General features: G+C 37.2%; 1 pseudogene; it reads right to left on the bottom strand.

Annotated features, from left to right (window-relative positions):
- Positions 1–566: 566 nt before the first annotated feature.
- LOC101352315 (C-type lectin domain family 7 member A-like) overlaps positions 567–6,265 on the bottom strand; it is a 14,851-nt pseudogene continuing 9,152 nt past the window's right edge.

The following is a 6,265-nucleotide window of genomic DNA, read 5'->3' as shown; positions in this document are numbered from 1 at the left end:
AGCACTTTATACAAAGCGAAATATGGTTGCTTTTTGAATTAATACCAATAGGGTAGCAAGCACTACGTGCAAGGCAATGTGCTAAGTGACTTTACTTTGATCTCCTTTATCTCACAGTTTTAAGAGGTAGTTACTCTTTTTATTGTCATTTACAGGTGAGGAAAGTGAGGATCAGAGAAGTTAAGCAATTTATCCAATGTCACAATTGTTGAGTGGCCAATCATTGATTCAAGTTTAGACCTGACTTCAAAGTCCACTCTCTTAACAACAGTATTACACTGAGCAATAGTGACTGCTCCTTGACTGGACAACTTCACACAGATGCCAAGTGCCCTCCTGGTAAGAAAGCTGAGGAAATACCTGTGTTGATCGTGCTAAATAGCCTCTCAGCTCCTTTTGACTCCATCCCCTTCTTTTTTTTTTTCCTTTGCTCTTTTTTTTTTTCTCACCCTCACCTGTGTTAGTATTTCTCTCTTTCTCATATATGATCAACAAATCAGGTTTGTAACTGCTTCATTAACTTTTACCTCTCTGAGAAAGGGATGACACTTTGTCCCTCTAGATACTTACAAGTTTGAAGAGAATGTTGAGCCATCTTCCCAGAGCCATGTCCCTCAGTCTGAGGGCGAGAAAGCCCTATCCAAAATGAATTATCAAGTTGGGAAGACACTTGCTTTATTATAAATTCCTGTAGGGAAATACAAATAAAAACACAGAGACATACATCAAAAAGAAAGAAAAGAATGAGAGAGAGAGATCGACTCTTATTTTAGACATTGAGAAAGAGACACTGCTTGAGTCTTTTTGGTAGAAACATGCACGCTGGCATCAACCTAGAGAGAAGTGTCAGTTCTTGGATATCATTGAGTATCTGTATCTGAAAGGCATATTTCATTTTTTCAGTCATTATTATTTAATTTTCCAAGAAAGGAGAAATTCAAGATGTCAAGATTTCACTGCCTCCATTCAACCTACCTGACAAAGCTCAAGGATGACAGGCCCCCTAGGTAATTTCCATGGATGACACAGGCCCTACCTTCTCTTCAAATTGAAAATATAAATTCCCAGTACCTTCGTCAAGAAACACTTCTCAGAGTTGGATGACAACTTAAAATAATTTAGTTCTACTCCATGGGACTGTGCCTGAAGGCAATCTGAGGTTCAATGGTAGTATTTGAATTGTCGACAAATATAGAACAACTCAGAGGCAATTGCAGACTGGTCTAAAAGCCAGACAGACTTCCAGTCCAATGCACTTTCTTTGCCATATATCGACTTTCATTCACTGTAATATGGACTACAACTCTTGGGTAAGACAGGCCAGACACAAAAAATCTGAGGATAGTCAAAAGAGATGCAGACGTTATAGAATGATTTAGATTTATAGTATAGAATGTTTTCTATTAGCCCGTTTGTATGGCTCATCTAATTCTACCCTTCATTCATGATTCATGATGATTCACTGTAAAGTCTCACTTTTTCTGTAAAACTTTTTATGTCCACAAGGTTTTCTCTCTTAACTCCTGTAGCATTTGTTGCCAATACCACATAAAAATGTTTGGACATCTGTTGGGTGTTTCTTTTTTCTTATATTTCTTATAAATTATATGAGCATTACAATAGCAAGGTTATGTTTTAAACACATTTGTTTTGCTTAGTACCTTGCAAAGAATAAATGATTTATAAATGCATGTCATCACAGGTGGAATTTTTCTCAATAATTATGATGACAAGGGGAAGAATTTTGTTTTACTCCACCAAATTTATAAATTGAAATCTAAACTCACAAAAATTAACAGTGTGTGATTATTATAGTCATACAAATGTGGAATGTGTTTAAAAGTATTTGTTTTAAAGTGAATGCTTTGAAAATTAGTTCAATACAAATAAAAGCATGTATTATGCACTTGATTTTAATTACAGAGATGCTAAAAATGTTTATAATCTCCCTATCATTTCCTGCTCAGTATAAACCACACATAAATAAGAATGAAGTCTATACTTACCAATTCTTTTGAGCTATCTTCAGGAGACTAGAGCCCAATTAAGAGCATTGTCCTTTACTCCTATCCCAGGAATCTTGTGACTTTCTAAATAGATAATGGCTCTTCTCATGTATAATCCAATTAGGAGGACAAGGGATGGAAAAAACTCCTGTAAAGAATGTAATAAGTACAGTGAGGTTCATATCACACTAATTCACTTTTTCAGTGCGAGCGCCATTTATATATAAATCATGAGGACACAATAAATAATCACTGAATTGCCATTAATATGTTTCGTTTTTACTTGAAACTACAGAAATACAATTTAACAGAAGCGACTACATTCAAATATCCCCAATCATTTAAAATAAAAAAGTAAATATGAGTTGAGTAACTGTAAACAGTGTTTTAGACAGCCACGCCTCCTCTGCTTGCCTTTTCTTCTGCGCCTTCAAATTCAGCACAAAACTCCCAGATTTCTCCGTATCTTCCTAATATAAATCCACTCAAAATCAGTCACTGAGGTATACAAAGTTACCTCATGTTACTTATTTTATAGGTGTGAGATCCATTTCAGAACACACCTTTTAAAATGAGAAAAGCGTAAGGACAATTATTCACACTACAGAGTAACCCTGTTATGTTTTCTTAGCTACTTGATAAGAATAGTGAGGCGGTATGGGTTTAAGGATAGAAAATTGAAGTTAAAATACTACGTCACAGTTATTTGTGATGTAAATAGAAGTAGAGGTCATGTGTATTCAAAATTGGAAAGCAAATCAATGAAATTGTATGATTAACTATAAAAACAAACCCAAGTTTCTAGGAGCATAACTGTTAGGCCCATCTGCTTTGTATGTTTCTAATGTAATGTCTTATTTCTTGGCAACATTTTACCTTCTTTCTTCTTTCATTCCCTTTAAAATAGAACATCTTTTGTTACTGTTTTATTTCCTATTCTAACTGTACCATTTTAAAATGTCAGTTCCTTAAGGGGAAAGAACACATTTCTTTCATTTGCGTCAAACTATAAAATCTTCTACAGGCCTACACAGATAACCAGTGATAAATCAGTTACTGATTTGGAAAGATAATCCAACTTAGTTAGAAGTGTTCAGCCAAGTGCATCAGGTATTTATGATGCCACTTTATTGCCTATATGACAGGGTACTGGGATAACACTGATAAGTGTGACTTCTTGAATGCACAATCACTGGATGTAAGTGTAATCCTTCACCCCTCTGTCCTAGGCCTTACCATCCAGAATGAACCCTCTGGAATCAAAGATTCCAGGAATCCTTTAACTGGGCCCTTGCCTCTGGTTGTGAGAGCCTTGGTAGGAAACATACTGTCTTCTAAAGATGATTGTGTGGTTTGGCTCTGGTTCTGGTTACTTCTTGTTGGAAGGTTGATGTTCTTCTGTGGGTTGCTCCCTGAGTTGGATCTCCAAATAGCTTCACATTGCAACAACAACAAGGGTGAAAGAAAAAAGAAAAGTTCACTCCACTATATTTGAAAAGGAAAATCCCTAAACTTATATATTTGTTTTGTGGGGATATAAAGGAATACATTATTAAATAATGATACAAACAAACAAACAAATCCATTGCCATCAAGTCCATTCCAACTCATAGCAACCCTATAGTAGAACTGCCCCATAGACTGCAACATCTTTCTCTCATGGAATGGGCTGGTGGGTTTAAACCACCAACCTTTCAGTTAACAGCTGAGTACTTAACCACTGCACCACCAGCGTTCTTGATTATGATACATAAATGATAAATTCCTGGTGGGGAGGTGAAGATGAGCGAGAGATTGATAGATAGATAGACTGACTGACAGATAGATGGATGGGCGGATGTATGTATGTTTGTATGGATGGATGGGTGGATAGATGATAGATAGGAAGGCTAAAAGACTTCCATAAAAGAGGTGCTGTGAGAAAGGAGAGAAATGAAGCAGGTAGAAAAGAAAGAAAATGATGGAGGCAGCAGGAGGCAAATGGAAGATAGTTGATAGGAATAACGATAAATCTAAAATAGTAATAATTCTTCTATCTGCCTTCTGTTATTTAGAAATGTTGGCTCCTTGAATGCCTATAGTAGAATACACTCAATAAACATTTGACTAATTAAGGAATCTGATGAAGACTATCTGAAGGCATAAAAATACTTTATTGAGACCAGCATGCATGAGTTATAAAATCTAAAGAAGTGTATTCATCTATCATAAAATAATACATAGTACTTAGTAAGTGCATCACACATTCCTAGTTGCCTCAGACAATTCCAGGTACAGGCCGAGGTGGTGTTGTTAGCTGTCGTCAAGTCGGTTCCAACTCATTGTGACCCTATGCACAACAGAACAAAACACTGACCAGTCCTGCGCCATCCTCACAATTGTTGGTATCCTTGAGCTCATTGTCTCAGCCACTGTGCCAATCCATCTCATTAAAAGTGTTCCTCTTTTTCACTGGCCCTTTACTTTACCGATGTGATGGCCTTCTCCAGCGACTAATCCCTCCTGATAACATGTCCAAAGTGTGTGAAATGTAGTCTTGCCATGCCTGCTGCTAAGGAGCATTCCGATTGTACTTCTTCCAAGACAGATTTGTTCGTTCTTTTGGCCATCCATGGTATATTCAATATTCTTCGCCAACACCACAATTCAAAGGAGTCAATTCTTCAGTCTTCCTTATTCATTGTCCAGCTTTCTCATGCATATGAGGTGATTAAAAACCCATGGCTTGAGTTGGGTGCACCTTAGTCCTCAAGGTGACATCTTTGCTGTTCAACACTATAAAGAGGTCTTTTGCAGCAGATTTGCCCAATGCAACACGTCTTTTGATTTCTTGACTGTTGCTTCCATGAGTGTTGATTGTGGATCCAAGTAAAATGAACTCCTTGACAACTTCAATCTTTTTTCCATTTATCATGACATTCCTTATTGGTCCAGTTGTGAGGATTTTTGTTTTCTTTATGTTGAGGTGTAATCCATACTGAAGGCTGTAGTCTTTGATTTTCACCAGTAAGTGCTTCGAGTCCTCTTCATTTTCAGCAACCAAGATTGTGTCATCTGCATATTGCAGGTTGTTAATGAGTTTTCCTCCAATCCTGATGCCCCATTCTTCTTCATATAATCCAGCTTCTCAGATTATTTGCTAAGAATACAGATTGAATAAGTATGGTGAAAGGATACAACTCTGATACACACCTTTCTTTTGACTTTAAACCATGCAGTATCCCCTTGTTCTGTTCGAATGACTGCCTCTTGATCCATGTTCCTCAAGAGCACAATTGAGTGTTCTGGAATTCCCATTCTTTGCAATGTTATCCATAATTTGTTATGATCCACACAGTCCAATGCCTATGCATAGTCAATAAAATACAGGTAAACATCTTTCTGGCATTCTCTGCTTTCAACCAAGATCCATCTGACATCAGCAATGATATCCCTGGTTCCACATCCTCTTCTGAATCCAGCTTGAATTTCTGGCAGTTCCCTGTCGATATACTGCTGCAGCCGTTTTTGAATGATCGTAAGCAAAATTTTACTTAAGTATAATATTAATGATATTGTTCGACAATTTCCGCATTCGGTTGAATCACCTTTCTTGGAAATAGGCATAAATATGGATCTCTTTCAGTCAGTTGGCCAGGTAGCTGTCTTCCAAATTTCTTGGCATAGATGAGTAAGCACTTCCAGCACTGCATCCATTTGTTGAAACATCTCAATTGATATTCTGTCAATTCCTGGAGCCTTGTTTTTCGCCAATGCCTTCAGTGCAGCTTGGACTTCTTCCTTCAGTACCATCAGTTCTTGATCATATGCTCTCCTGAAATGGTTGAACATTGACCAATTCTTTTTGGTATAGAGATTCTGTGTATATGTTTCACCTTCTTTTGATGCTTCCTGTGTCGTTTAATATTTTCCCCTTAGAATCCTTCAGTATTACAACTTGAGGCTTGAACTTTTTCTTCAGTTATTTCAGCTTTTGGTTCCTATCTTTTGGTTTCCTATCTCCAGGTCTTTGCACATGTCATTATAATACTTTATCTTTTCCAGCCGCCCTTTGAATCTTCTGTTCAGCTCTTTCACGTCAGCATTTCTTCCTTTTGCTGTAGCTACTCAACATTCAAGAGCAAGTTTCAGAGTCTCTTCTGACATCCATTTAGGTCTTTTCTTTCTCAACTGTCTTTTTAATGGCCTCTTGCTTTCTTCATGTATGATGTCCTTGATGTCATTCCACACCTCATCTCGTCTTCGGTCATTAGTGTTCA

The sequence above is a fragment of the Trichechus manatus genome, unplaced genomic scaffold (assembly GCF_000243295.1).
Source record: "Trichechus manatus latirostris isolate Lorelei unplaced genomic scaffold, TriManLat1.0 scaffold00182, whole genome shotgun sequence".
NCBI lineage: Eukaryota > Metazoa > Chordata > Mammalia > Sirenia > Trichechidae > Trichechus > Trichechus manatus.
This window is presented reverse-complemented; position numbering and strand designations above follow the sequence as displayed.